At 36.2% G+C, this 16,611-nt stretch overlaps 1 protein-coding gene across 1 annotated transcript in view; it reads left to right on the top strand.

Moving 5' to 3' along the window:
• The first annotated feature begins 8,875 nt into the window (after positions 1–8,875).
• The window catches only part of LOC125665599 (uncharacterized), a 44,299-nt gene continuing 36,563 nt past the window's right edge, over positions 8,876–16,611 (top strand). Inside the window, exon 1 of the mRNA XM_048898312.2 lies at positions 8,876–9,132. The gene's annotated coding sequence lies outside the window, so the exon portion shown is untranslated. The remainder of the gene's footprint in view (positions 9,133–16,611) is intronic.

Below are 16,611 nucleotides of genomic sequence, written 5' to 3'. Positions count from 1 at the left end.
TAAGATGTTACATAACGAACAGTGATCAGTCTATTTAATATTAGAAAGAATACAAAATTAAGAGTTGGACAAACATGCACCCCTACATACACCAGAGGTGTGCTTAAGTGCCTAGGTGGAGTAAACGTTCTATGTTGACCGGTCACACCTGCCGTGAGCCCCATGTCTTGATCAGATAAACGGAGTAATCCGTAGCCAAAATCAGTATGTAAAAGAATGGCTTAAAATGTGTATAAAATAAGTCAGACAGCAATCGACTTAATGACAGATTGGATTTGTTAATGAGATCATTATAACGACCATAGATCATGCGAAATGCTGACTTTAAACGAGAGTGTTGAATGAAACCCCAATAAGATCAACTTATTTGTCAGTAACCTGTCTTCATTTCAAAATTGATCATATGCAGAACATGCTTTCGGATATCGAATCAGTTGAGATACATAATTGATAAACATCATATGCAGGTAGGTGATAATGAAATATTACTACTAAAATATGGGAAGTTCGCAATGGAGAAGCTGCAGTTATCCCGTTTGTCATTAAGTTGAGTCGTTACTTTGCCATTAACATAAAATATCCAAATATGAAGCAGATATGGAAGAATCTGGTGTCTTTTATTGTGAGTTCGAATCAACATATGAATAAAAGTGAGTATTTCTAATAGATAACACGTCGTCAATATATTTAAATGTCGAGTTGAATCCCATGGGGATCCGGATTAGAATAGGTCCTCAGTACCCCTTGCTTGTCGTAAAAGGCGACAAAATGGGGCGGTCCTTCGGATGAGACCGCAAAAACTGATGTCCAGTGTCACATCAGGTGTGCCACAATAAAAATTCCTCATTGCTCAGAGGCCATAAACGCCGATCATAGACCTACACTTTGCAGCCCTTCACCGGCATTGGTTTCCATATTAGTGAAATATTCTCGAGAGGGATGTTAAACAACACACATCCAACCGACCTAATAGCTTATTTGACTTCAATCAATTAATCAATCGAGTGGAAGGCTTCAGCAAAATACATTTTTCTCATGTAGGCGGTTTTTTTTAAAATAAATTCTGCCTCATGAAAATACAAAAAATATGTCAGTTAATAAAGGCGCACACTTTGTGTCCATGTGAATTCCAACAGACTGTTGGGAGACCTGATCACCAAAGACTACGTAAATATTGTCAATGAAGAACTCCAGCATATTTTTATATTAAGTTCAGAGTTATTGTATGTGGAATCCGAGTGGCATTTAACAAAGTAGTTTTGTGATCACTGATCACAACATTTTCAAATTTGAATTTTACCACATCTAGCATATATTTACAACACCTAATATTTTTGTGAGGAGCAAATATAGGGGCTTGGTAGAACATTTACTGGATCCAAAAATGCATCTCTGTAATGAGGTTTGTGAAATTTTGGAAGCCAGTATAGGCACTGTAACTCATATGCACCCATCCCATTGACTAGGATATTAAATGTGTTTAAAACGGAGGTGTGCTTTTGATTGATTAATTAATGTTTTCCGCCACACTCAACAATTTTTCAGTTATCTGGTGGCGCCCAGTTTTTATTGGTGACAGAGAGAACCCAGATACAATGTATCTGGGAAGAGACCACCGACCTTCCGAAGGTAAACTGGGAAACTTTCTCACTTACCGGCGCGAGCGGGATTCGAACCCACGCCGACAGAGGTGATAGACCGTGTGATTTTGAGCGCAATGCTCTAACCACTCGTGCTTTTGAAGAATATAGTTGTTTGAAAAGGAACTTGGAATATAAGTTGGATTGGCTTACTCCTCCTAGGCACCAGATCCCACCTCTGATGTGCCCAGAGGTCCGTGTTTGCCCAACTATATATTTTGTATTGCTTAAAGGAGTTATGAGATTGATCACTGTTCGTTATCTTCACCTTTCATTGCAATTGTAATGAAAATTACTTGCACAATTCAAAATTACATTTTCAGAATCATTTGTGCATTTATTCAATTATATTTTAATACCAAAGATAATATTAACCGATAACGACCAACATCCTTGGTATATTTAGATTTACAACAAGTTATATCCCCGCTAGCACTCTTCATGGTGATATTCTTCAGATAACAACAGTGATAAAATGATAGTGATATTTACGACCAGAGTCGCACCATTTCTTGTTGTTTGTTTGCTCTTACGTCCCGTCGAGAATTTTCCACTCAACCTAAAATGTAGACCTATGCTTAACAAACAGGGTCGTAGCAGTGAGGGTTCTTTAACGTACCAAAGACTGCCGCGATATGGGACCTCAGTTTTTAAGGTCTTATCCGAAAGACCCGTGATTCTCATTTCTAGGTTCCGAGCGTTTGGCGAAGGAGCAATCACTACCTATTTTAACATCTTAGGTTTGACGCGGCCATGGCACGAGCGGGGATCGAACTGAACATTTCTTAACAGTTGATATTAGAAATGAAGTATGATTTCATTGTCCTTCTTCCTTCTTGACAATGAATACATCACTTTTAGTACTTTTGTATTTCCAGAAACATCAATCGCATTGGAGAACTGGACTGTGTTTTACCATTTACAAATGCAGTAACATTGCATGTTTTCCAATGCGTCCTCTCTTGTTGGGAAAGAAAAACGTTATAAAATTCGCACGTTTTCGTCGAAGTTGACTCGGTCCAGTTCATGTTATGATCACCAATATCCAATGCATGATATTGACCGGAAAGCTGTGCTGAAACTCCAGAGGTCGACACTAACGGTAGCCCGTTAGTCCGGGAACAAACCCAGTGATCAAGCTTGCCCTGCAGAGCAGCTGAAATGATATATGTCATCAGGAAACAAAATTACATAAATCGATAAAAAGAAATTTTCAATAATATGTCGTAAATCCGAATCCGTTAACAGGAAACGCCCAGAAAGGGTAAAGGTTCGGAGAGTACAATCAATACTCTAAATCTGTTCTGTTTGGTCCATGCTAGTGAGGCGCGCATCACCAAAGCGTTTTGACATAATGGTGTCAAAACGAGGATGGTGACTTCGTTGACCCAACACTTCCACCTAGCATGAATTTATGGTTGACTTCTGGGGAAAGAAGCAGAGGACCCTTGTACAAGGATGACATGAATGTGAAATTGTTATACGAATTAAAATACTTTCATTTTTTCTTCTGAAAACTAACATTTTCTTCCAAATAGTATTTGATATTTAGGACCCCGCATGAAATACGGGAAGCTCTATAATAATCACATTGTCCGTCTGTCCGTCAACACTTTCTTTGTGACATGATAACCCAATGTCACAATTTTGACTTGAGATAGGAAAAACTCCTCGTCTTCAAACTGAACATTGACATATGGAAAAGAAACACAAATAAGAAATAACTTTATTCACACTACACGCTCACTAGCACTTAAAATTCCCACACCCAAATTACATAACATATGACAATATAACAATGTATTTCGCTTTAAGATAGACAGTCTATTTCATGAAAACCCCGACTAGTATACAGGTAAATAGAACGTTCAATGGTTCATTGGTTCACAATGCGATGCGCACACATGGTAAGGATACTTGCACATGTTGTTTATGTCACCACTTGGTATCCGTTGTTGTAACACGCATTTAAGAAATTTCTCATTATGCCTCATCCAGGTATAATACGCTGGTACATGTAGAAGTAGAGTTTGGCATTGCTAGTAATACAGGAACACTCACATGCAGTACAAGTAGACAGAACCAGTACATGGTTTACGTGATTCGCCTCAATGAGTACACATCAGAGGTCACTGTCATTCCACACAGGTTTTCACACAGAAAAAACGGTACCATCAACACCTAGAATAGCACCACCACACAGGACAGTTCTATAACCACACAGAATAAACGGCACCACCAACACATAGAACGGTACCACCACACAGGACAGTTCTATGACCACACAGGTCATTTATGTGACCACACAGACAAGGCTTAAGCACTCTCGTTTGAAGGACACACCTTCTCGACGACTCGTGCTGAACTAACGCACCCTAAAGAACTGGTTTTACAAACACACGTGACCTCACTCTCGCCTAAATATAGTTACTCTCTCATACAGGTTATGGCGCACAATTAGGGACAAAATAAGTGACTATGTACAAATTGTGGCACTCAAACAGTTTGATTGTACAGTTTTCAAATTTTGTACATCAATAATTTACAATAAGAGGAAGACACCTATAGATTTTGGGGTCATGTCACTTTGTCTGTCTATATGTATCTCATCATCTTATGACTATCTATTTACCAGTGTCTAAGGGAGATAATTTTATTTGAATTATGATATATTGTATTGATATAGAAAATTTACAAAAATAATAACTCTACAACATTGTGTATGTGTATATGTATATTTTGGTCTTTGAATATTATATAAAAATGCTTGGAGTTACATGTATATTGATTAAATGTACGTCATTCCAAGTCAACAACTCTCGATCGGGATCGGAATACGAAATTAAATTTCTGAAATCCGGTTGCAAAGTGGAGGTACATGTACGTTCAAACGTAACTGCTTCATTGAATTATGTACTAATTGCACATGGCACCTTAGTGAACTGTTCCTTTTAATGAAGAAAGTCACAAAATAGATACAAAATGAGTATACCTTATTTATTAATGTTATCAAACTTTTGAAAATCTTGAAATGGCGTGTTTCACTGCTAGTTAACGGAAAAGTCCACATTTCGTACCTGAGTATTTTGATATTTGCTTATGAATTTTTAAGAGCATACATGTTATGTTTCTGCTAGGAATAAGGAAAACTGCCGCACCCATGTATGTATGTAAAGACATAGTCTATTTTTATAAATGTAGAGCACTTCTATCAAATGTGTTTGAAAACTTTTAGATCCCCAATGTCAGAATTTCCTTTTCCTAGACATCAATATGTCAAATTCATAATCCTTTTCCGAATTTTTCGAATGGTATGTACCACATTTTGTAACAGTTATCCATTTTGATTCCCCTTATAATGGGATTTAGTTTCACTATGTTGTATTTGAGTGGATGAGTGTGCCAAACAAAATTTACATTTGCATCAGTCTCTTATGAATATGCTTTATTCTTCATGAATTCTTTTTCATAAATTTTCATTCCAATGTATCTTTGAATATTATTAATTCTAATATGTACCAGTCCCAAACATTGCTATATCAAAAACAGATGTCACTTTCCTCTAATGATCCTCTGCGGGCCAGTGCTGGCCGTCTCAGTTTTCTAGATGTAACAGAGACCCATACAAACTCTTCAGTAAGGAGCTGATTTGAAGCCTAACAATGAAGCTTCCATCGTGGATTCTGATATTGTGGAAATGAGGATATGTAAAGGAGGGTGATCTAGTTTGTAATTATGTTGATCTGTCTCCTTCTCTACCACATTGCACATTTTTTACTTTAATTTTACAGGCAATAAATAAACATTTCTATCATTGCCAATTAATCTATCGCGTGTGAAAATAAGAAGCCAGAACTACTTGTCCGTATACCCTAATTGAGCCATTGATTTTGACTCTGAAGAAAAAGGTATACAGTCTCAAAAGATTACGAGTTACTAATTTTGACTCTGAAGAAAAAGGTATACAGTCTCAAAAGATTACGAGTTACTAATTTGGCTCTGAAGAAAAAGGTATACAGTCTCAAAAGATTACGAGTTACTAATTTTGACTCTGAAGAAAAAGGTATACAGTCTCCAAAGATTACGAGTTACTAATTTTGACTCTGAAGAAAAGGGTATACAGTCTCAAAAGATTACGAGTTACTAATTTTGACTCTGAAGAAAAAGGTATACAGTCTCAAAAGATAACGAGTTACTAATTTTGACTCTGAAGAAAAGGGTATACAGACTCAAAAGATTACGAGTTACTAATTTTGACTCTGAAGAAAAGGGTATACAGTCTCAAAAGATTACGAGTTACTAATATAAACATAATTTCTTAAATGAATAAAATAACTCTTGACATGTATGTACTTATTTTTGCAAAACAAAATGAAAAATGTGAATTTAAAAAAAAAAATAAACAAATATTTCTGTGTATATGCAAATATAAATTAGCATAATTCTACTCTTAGATAAAGCCAGAATGTGGGATTGATACCTTTAGTATCAAAATTCTGGACAATTTCTCAATCAGCCCCTTCCTTTGGTTGCTGGACTTGCGAATCTCTCAGCCCCTTCCTTTGGTTGCTGGACTAGCGAATCTCTAACAGGACAAGTATAAGATAAGGGGCAAAACGTTAGTCTACCGCTGCAGAATAAAGGGGATTAACTTCAAGTCAATTTAGGGGCCAATTTATGTTCAATATATAACCTTCTGGAAGATATACACTGTAATTCAAATTCATTCGTTGTTGAAACGATTGTAGATTACGTACACCTGGCGACCTATATATGCGGGAAAAAACGGGATATGTATCATGACATACCAAAATATAATTGCTTTGTAATGTTTAATGTTTTATTTCTATTTGCACAAGTGTTCATTGAAAAAAGTGACATCAGCTGGCAAATACTTAAACAAAAACCCTGACCCCATTCTGTGTAAAATGACATGAAATACTTAAACAATTAGGCACCAGAACGGTGATATTGATTATGTACATATTGTAGGTGTTTCGCGTGTTGTAATAACAATGCAAGTTTAGGAACAATTGAAAATAAGGAAAAGAGAACACAAGACAACCTGCTAATCACGTGACTTCAAGTCTCACTGCTGGATATTTAATGTATCGAAAACAAGACGACCAGTTAAATGAAGTCCCAATGAGAAGAATACACCTTCAGCTGGTCTATATTTCCATTCAGTGAGGAATGTTTAGTAAATACCTTAGACTAGTAACCAGGTATCTCGTAGAAATGTACATGTATTTACTATAAAAACGAATGCCGAAATATTTCAATATTGTCTCAAATTAAAATACGTTGTTGCTACTCGGCAATCAATTTCAGGAAAAATCATCGCCTTTTTATTAGAGATAGTTGATGATTTTAACTATCTTATTGTGTGACACGGGTGTGAGTGGTCGAAATGGGATGCTTTCTCCTCCCAGGCATCTGATCCCATCTCTGGTATATTCAGGGGTCCGTGTTTGCCCAACTCTCCATTTTCTATTGCTTATACAAGTTATGAGATTGATCACTTGTTCGTTATATTCAACTTCATTCAGTACAGTAAAGAGTTTTCCCGTTTTCTATCAAATCATGTCTTTATTCCAATGGTAGAGGATATGCTAGGAACGCATACATAGAGGTTCGAACCCACCACCCCTGCGCTAGGTAGAAAATAAATATATCTGCCAATTTGTATGCATTTCGACTTGTAAAATGCTAAATTAGTCCACAGTTTCAATTGGACCTGTGAAAAAGCAGTGTGGAAACCACTATCCTGGGGAAAATCAATTTAATTAAATTAGTTGTTTTGAATCCGAAAATCTAATTGTTTTATTGTTTAACGTCCCTCTCGAGAATATTTCACTCATATGGAGAGGTCACAATTGTCGGTTAAGGGCTGCAAAAGTTAGGCCCATGCTCGGCGCTTATGTCCTCTGAGCAGGGAGGGATCTTTATCGTGCCACACCTGCTGTGACACGGGGCCTCGGTTTTTGTGGTCTCATCTGAAGGACCGTCCCATTTAGTCGCCTCTTACGACAAGCAAGGGGTACTCAGGACCTATTCTAACCCGGATCCCCACGGGATTGAAAATCTAATTAGCTGTTTTAAATTTTGGATTCAAAACAACTAACTTTAATTAGATTTGGGGAAACTTTCTGGATCCGCTCATATTCATAGGTGTGCTTGCTCGCACCAACAGTAGCTCCATCAACATATTAATATAAAAACGAACATCTGTTTTATTCTCTATTTGTTTCATGCAAGAAAAGGTGAAAGTAACGGGTGATCAATCTCAAAATTCCTTTAACAAATACAAAATTAAGAGTAGGGCAAGTGTGTGTCACTGGAAATATTAGAAGTGAGATCATGTGCCTTTGAGGAATAAGCATCCTTATTGACCGATCACACCCGCCTTGATCAGGTAAACAGGGTAATCCGTAGTCAAAAGTAGTATAACGGCCTAATTATTAGTATGAAACACGTCGGACAACATTCTACCTAATGCCAGGTTGTATTTGTAAATTGCATCGGTATAATGACCGTAGCATTTGCAAAACACTGCCTTTAAACTAGGCTGTTAATACCTCTATACATGTAACATAGACGCATTTGTCAGTAACCTGCCTCGATTTCAAACCTGACCATATGCAGAACATTCAAGTTGAGAGATATAAACACCATATGCAGGTGACAATGGAATATTGCCAAAGTATAGGAAATTGACGGTGGGGAAGCTTGAGTCACCCCGTTTATCATAAAGTTGAGTTGTTTGCTTACCGTTAGCATCTACGTTCAATAAAATGTTCAAGTACGAAACAGATGTGGAAGACTCTGTGGTGTCGTTTATTTCGAATTTACTAGGATATATCGAATCAAGATATGAATGAAAATTAGTAAACCATCGTCGATATATATCTAATTGTATATCAACTATATCTTGTGATGGCCACTTCCCTAAGATGCACAACCTAGCTACGAAATGATTGTCCGAATTTATACAATATTAAAAAAAACGTTCTTTTTCATGACCCAGTTTTGCAAGCAAGTCTGCGAAAGGTTATTCTGATCTTCCATACAATAACTAGAGATTAGTGTATTTGTATTCAAAATGAAACTCAAAATTTAGAGTGCATGTTCATTTTGTACATCGAACTTTTACCTTAGAAGGTACAGAAGGGAAGCTAACACGGTTCCAAGTCATGCATTTAGCTTCAATATTCAGAATGTAAGTGGACTGGTGTGTGTGTGTGTGTGAACTTCTTATTTTAGAACGGAAGTTGATGGGTCGCCCTGTACCGATGGTTTATATCACCTGCGAAATATACGTTCGTTAATGATGGACAGCGGAGGGATTGGAAGTGGTATTTAAATTTGTTAAAATCCCCCATTTAACAAAAGCGATTTAGTCAACAATGAATACCGTCTACCATCTGCTCAGGGAAGCAGTTGCTGGATTTCTCGTTAAGTATTAGGATATTAGCTGTACACATTTGCCCAGGTAAGCGAATTTTTATTTATAGATAAAAGTTATGATTGTCTTTTTAAAGTCACGCTGTGTGTGTCAAGCGGACGGGTCAGATTATCTGTGCACATAGAATAGAATCGTCCACCTGTGTGGATTTGATCGCTGCAGTTTATCGTTTGTATTTAACGTAGTTTTCTTAACATATTTCTAAAAATGTTGTTAAAAACTTGTAAACAAGATGTTTTATTTGCTTCTTTTTTATTTTTGGGTTGTTTTTTTTTTTTTAAAGAAAGAAAAGAGAAATTCATAGAAAATTGTAACTGTTTCATTTGATATAGATGATAAATCAGTGTGTCTGTAAAACCTAACACAGCGTAATGGCATCTGTACCATATTCGGATGTCTTTTGACATGATAACGAAACTGTAAAATTTAGTGCTACGTGATGCTGAACTGCATGAAAACATTTTGTAAACGCAAACTTCATAGACTTTAATTGTATTTTCACACATAATAACAAAATAAAATTAAAGAATTATAAAAATAGAACTCGATTTCATGACATGATACGACGGCAATTTATGATAGCAATTAAAGCAATGTTTCTTTTGACAAACACAGTGGATATTTAGCTCTCTTATATTTGCACTGGAATGGATGAATGTGATAAATGATCGTTTAAACATTTTACTCGCTCAATCTGGATAAACTAACAAGAAGGGTGTAAACAAATATATGCCCATTTAGCAGTCATTTATAGAAGGCTGGTCGTAGATAAAGTATTTAAAGTCTTCTGGTTTAATAGCATAACCTATCATCTCTTTTCAAATTATCATGAATTACTTGAATAGATTTACAAATTCAAATATTTTTGCTAGTTATCCTCTCTGCTTGTGAAATAAAAATGCTCCATAAATTACATGTCTCTTTGTAACAAAATACATGATGTATATGATAAAAAAAACAACCAGGCAATACTTGATTTAATTACCCTTTATAGGATTTTTCTCTCTCTCGCTCTCTCATTTAATTCATTAAATCGGTTTTCACTTAAATCGTTGGATTGTAGATGATTGAATGAAGGTAAATTGTAAACTTGATAAACAGCCAAATTTCAATTCATTTCTTTATCACATTGTACACATGTATTACAGGTTGCACCGTAATGCACTTAAACCTCTTGTCAATAAAAGTCAACTCGGCTTCCGCTAAAATCCAGCGACTTCTCGAGGAAAGATAACATGTTAAATAAATCGAAGAAGATTAAAATTAGATTTAAAGACATTAATTTCAGCATACTTTTGAATATTGTAGTAGTATTTATTTTTTACTCAATGTGGTTTTTTTTTTTACCAGTAGCGAATTTTTACATCTAAATAAGGCTATGGATTTAAGATATGCTAGAATGGCAATTCACCAAACTATATTTCATAAGTATTCGATATCGCAAACTTGCGTTGCTACTATGGAATTTTGAATCTATCAGATGTATCACTATAACAGCGGAAAAAACCATGATGTGTTCTGAACATTTAGTAAACACATCGTAATGCAGGGTACCCCACATTACTGGATGATTTGACCTTTTTGTCAGCAGAGGGACTTTTGTGTCTGTTCATGACCTATAAAGTCTCTAATCTGTGACCAATTTCAGCATCTTTGAAGTCTTGCATAAAATCCTGGTATGTTGAGATAGACGATGTGTTATCAGGTAACAAATTACATAACAGACTGGTGGTGAAGTTTTATGACCATTCGGCATACCTTGTATGGCTTAGCAAGCCTCACTGCCACCTATCATTATCTGTGTATGACAACTTTTATCATCCCAATGGGCACCATTACACCCACATTAGGTCATATTTAATTTCACCCCCTTTCTTAATTTAATCCAAAGCCTTACACAATTTTTTAAATTTTTTTTACTACTATATATTGAAAGAATTCAAAACTACATTGAATAAACCAAGACCTATTAACATTTTCTCCCTCTTCGCTACGATCGTTATCCATGCCGATTTCTCAGATAATGTCGAAAACGAGTGCTCCAGAACGATTTGATGAATATCCAGCTTTAAACAGTATGATTAAAGTCAAATTTTAAAAAGATTGAATGAGACCCCCTCTTCGATTCTTTATAGGTATTACTTTCCTAATATGCCAGTATCTATTTTTAGAAAGATGAGTTCTCCTTCAAATATCTCACCGTTTCTTCAATTTTTCCATACACATATATAAGAAACAACACCTATCGAAAATCTCCCTCTGTAATAAATCAAGATATTCTCATAATGCTTATAGGTTTAGGACAGTTCTTCATATAAAGCCTTCACATTATCGGGCATTAAAAATGCATACCGTGTATTCGCGTGCGGTACCAACGCATCGCTAAGTCAACGGTAATATTTAATGCTCCTCGAGTATTTTGCCATCAAGAAAACGTTTTAATGACTTTGAGGTTTAGTCAGTTTGTTGCACAAATGTAAAACAAATTCACAATTCTGAAGATGACGCGGGGTTTCATTTCTCTTTCTGGCCATTTATTTTTCATTAAAAGTACAAATTACCAAAAATCGATGTTATAATAAATGAATTTAATAGAGAATAACTGAATTTGATTTGACGCTTTTTTAATTGAACTTCTTACAGTGAAATAATTAAAAATCTGGGTCACACACTGTCATATATTTGAGCAATAGCTTCCATTATCAGTCCGACCTTGAAATAGCTTTCGATCATTCACAAGTACTCTACACGATATTAAATAACCAAATACCGCAGGTTTTTTGCATATTTAAATGGACATTGACTGCAAGAGTGACATATATTCACAAAAAAAAAAAGGAAATTGTGCAGTTTAATCCCAGCAATTAAAGCTGCAGACTTGAGTTATAAGATTGTCTGTAGTTATTGTTACGTGATAAAAACTGTCTGTGAAATGTTAGCTGATTAAGATAGACCACCTAAGTTAGACGATTTTAAATGCACTCTAAATATTTCTGAGGTTGTGTGAAATGCAAAACAGGTAAATAGAACGCTTGATGATATCAGATGTCCGAACGGTTGGAAATAATACTGGTGACTACCGGAGGATGTACCCCCTTAAAGATTGTCAAGGTGTAAATTATAGGTTAATTAACTACACGTGTAAATCATAGGTTAATTAACCAAACGTGCAATTCTTATTTGTGTGTGTGAAAATGTAGCTAAATTGTATTACTTGCTTATTATCAGAAAAACCAAAGCACAACTGTCATGTACATGTATATTAGATGCAATAGTTTTATTTCATTTTCACAAGCTTGTAAAAACCTGATACCATGATGAAAATTAGAATAACACTTGTGCTGTTAATTGTATACATTACATTAAACAAACACACACTGGCATGTTAATAATCCACTAAAATATAAATCAGTCTAAATTTGTCACACAACCATTGTATTAATACGTCAAACCACTGTATCGTTAAGCGTTCACTTTCCTCCGAATGTTCAGGGTTAGTGGGTAACATTTCCTTTCACGCTCCTCACCCCGATCTCATAATTTCCTCGAGGTTTAAGAGTTAAAATATACCTTTCACAATTGCCTCCGAATGTTCTGGGTTTCTTAACTAATATATACATGTACCTTACACCCCCTCCCATTGTTTAGGGTTCAACAACTAACATATTTTTCACACTTCCTTCCTTATACCCCCACCCACCGACCCCAAATGTTCAGTGTTTACATGTTATAGCTAACATATACCCCATCCCCCACGTTCAGGTGTTTACATGAAAGGTGAAGATAACGAACAATTTAAGTGATCAATCTCATAACTCCTACACGCAATACAAAATAGAGAGTTGGGCAAACACGGACCGCTGGACATAACAGAGGTGGGATCAGGTGCCTAGGAGGAGTAAGCATCCCCTGTCGACCAGTCACACCCGCAATGGGCACTATATACCTTTCGCACTCCGTAATGATTTCTTTAATTGCATAGTTGCAAACTTAAGAAACTTAACCTTAGAATGCTACCAACAACATGTGTCAATTGCGAGAACCTCAGAATGCAAGGGCATCAATGATCATTGTATATCTATTAAATGACCTTCACAAAAGAAACACGCATGCTCATAGCCATCTCTTTGGCATTCACAGCGTTCTTGAGTGTGGCAGGCGAACACAAGCACGAGTAAAGCGATACAAAACTAGCATATGTAAAATAGTTGGTGTTCCAGTCGACTTTTAATATTTTCTTTGATATGGAACGCTAATACATTTTGTAATTTTCAACGTGTTTGGATATATGGACAGCTACGTCTTATGGTTTTAAACACATAATTCGCGTTCCTTAGGCCGGTATTGCACTGAAATTGGAATGTGGTATCATCGTCGACTTGTTATCGTGTTTACGCGTTGTCTGTTTAAATATTAAAGTCGTTAACCTGAATGAAAAATATCGTTCACTGAAATTCGCCCTCTGCTCTTAAACACGTGCACGGGTATCTGGATATCATGTTCGGTTATATTTAACGGGAATTTCATTGATCAATCAGTGACCTTTACGAACGCTCGCTAAAAATACCCAGATATTAGCCAAATCGGGTAGCAGTCATTGTTCATGGTATATACCTGTTTATTAAAATATTTCGCTCGCCCTTAAATACGGTCACCAAATGTCGGTCTGTTGTTACTCATAACGACCCACTTGATACGCAAAACTAGCTCCGTGGAGTGGTACCCGTTCTTCATTTATGTAGAAGTCAAGACAGTGTAACTGGTCCGCACAGCGTCTAATCGTTGAAAATCTTAAGAATTTTGAAGAAAAACCCCCAGCAGCATATAAGAAATGAATTTAGTATCTAGTAGATGAAATAGATTGGGTACTATGTTTACTTATAAGTATAATCATATGCGTATTATTTGCCTTTAATTAGAATCGATCTTCAGTACTCAACTTTATGACAAATGGGATGCTTTCAGCTAATCTGTCGTTAACTTCCCATATTTCTGTAGAAATATTCCATTATCACCTGCATATGGTGTTTATATCTATCAACTTACTCGATACACAAGAGCTTATTCTGCGTATGATTATTTTAAAATCGAAATCGGCCACTGACAAACAAGTTGATGTTACAAGGGTTTTAACAGTCTCGTTTAAAGACAGTCACTGGAACAGATGAATACGAGTTTTCGTACCTATACCGGATTCCTAAACTTCACCAAAACTCTTACGAAGATACATTGTTGTATCCAGTGCATGTTCTACCAAGCTCCTATCTTTGCTTCTAAAATATTAACAACTGTGAAGGGGAAACTTTAAACGCATTGTCCCACATCATATGTAAGAAGTGGTGTAAATCAAATGTGGATTCTAAAGAAGCCACAAAACTTCTCAAATCAACAACATCAAAACGTATTACTTTTCAACATTTTACACCTTCCCTCACGATAAATCAAAGACTAGCCTTTTGACACCATAGACAGTTGCTTCTTCAATAAAATGAAAAAAAAGAAGGAAATATTCATATCTTAGACTAGCGATCAGTCATTTAAAAATTTATTTGTTAGGTACCACTCTGATTCTACGCACAATTACTCTTTAAGTAGATATGCATGTAAAAATATCCTGGTGTCTCTCATTGACAATATCTTCGTAGATTTTTTTTATGTTTTATTTTTGTGTTTTAAACACATTTATACATACAAAGATAAAACTGTAATCTTCGTGGATTTTGGTTATCAGGCCTTTCAACAGTCTGTTGAAAATACAATGGACATGAATTGTGCTCCTTTATTAGCTGACCTGCTTTTATATTCTTATGAGGCAAAATGAATTCAAAAGATTCTAAATGAGAAGGTAATCTCTCTATGTGACCTTCAACTCGACATTTAGATATATCGACGACATTGTATCTATTAACAATAATCATTTTCATTCATATGTCGATTTGATATATCCCAGTGAACTCGAAACAAAGACACTACAGAGTCTTTCACATCTGCTTCTTAATGAGGTATTTTATTGAACATAAATGTTGATGGCCAAATAACAACTCAACCTTATGACAAACGGGATGATTTCAGCTTATCCATCGTCAACTTCCCATATTTATGTAGCAATACACCATTATCACCTGCATGCAAGGTGAAGATAACGAACAGTGATCAATCTCATAACTCCTACAAGCAATACAAAATAGATAGTTGGGCAAACACGGACCCCTGGACACACCAGAGGTGGGATCAGGTGCCTAGGAGGAGTTAGCATCCCCTGTTGACCGGTCACACCCGCCGTGAGCCCCATATCCTCATCAGGTAAACGGAGTTATCCGCAGTCAAATCAATGTGCCAAGAACGGCTTAACAATCGGTATGAAACACGTCAGACAGCATTTGACCCAATTCGAGGTTGTATTGACGAACTAGATCGTTATAACGACCATAGAATTTGCGAAATGCTGACTTCAATCGAGACTGTTGAAATCCCTGTACCATCAACTTGTTTGTCAGTAGCTTACCTCGATTTAAAAACTGACTATACCCAGAACAAGCTCTTGCATATCGAATCAGTTGAGATATATAAACACCATATGCAGGTGATAATGGAATATTGCTACATAAATGTGGGAAGTTGACGATGGAGAAGCTGAAATCATCCCGTTTGTCATATAGTTGAGTTGTCAGTTTGCCGTTAATGTCTACTTTCAATAAAATATCTAAGTATGAAGCATATGGTGTTTACATCTCTCAACTGATTCGATACCCAAGAGCTTGTTCTGTGTATAATCAGTTTTTAAACCGAGACAGACCACTGACAATAAGTTGAAGTTACAGGGGTTTCAACAGTCTCGTTTAAATTCAGCATTTCGCAAATCATATGGTCATTATAACGATATACATTGCCAATACAACCTCTCACTGGGTCAAATGTTGTCTGACGTGTTTCCTACCGATTGTTAGTCCTGTCTTTGTACACTGATTTTGACTATCGGTTACTCCGTTTACCTGATCAAGGTACAGGGAAGGTAAATATAACGAACAGTGATCAATCTAATAACTCCCACAAGGAAAATAATGAATTGAACATACACGGACCCCTTGACATACCACAATTGGGATCAGATGCCTAGGAGGATTAAGCATTCCCTATTGACCGGTCACACTCGCCGTGAGCCCTATGTCTTGATCAGGAAAATAGGGTAATCTGTAGTCAAAATCAGTGTGCTACGAATGCCCAGTATTCTGTATGAAACACGTCAGACAGCATTTGACGCAATGATAGGTTGTATTGGCAACCTAAATCATTATAATGACCATATAATTTTCGAAATGCTCACGACGAGTGTGACCAGTCGACAGTGGGTGCTTCTCTTCCTAGATATTTGATCCCACCATGGTGTTTCTAGGGGTCCATCTTTGCCCAACTCTTAATTTTGTATTAATTGTAGGAAATATGAATGAGATTGATCACTGTGCGTTATCTTCACCCTTTTCTCTGGTTGAAGTTTTTCTCATTTGA

The sequence above is a fragment of the Ostrea edulis genome, chromosome 10 (assembly GCF_947568905.1).
Source record: "Ostrea edulis chromosome 10, xbOstEdul1.1, whole genome shotgun sequence".
Lineage (NCBI taxonomy): Eukaryota > Metazoa > Mollusca > Bivalvia > Ostreida > Ostreidae > Ostrea > Ostrea edulis.
The sequence above is the reverse complement of the archived record's forward strand: the minus strand, read 5'-3'. Positions and strand labels throughout refer to the sequence as shown.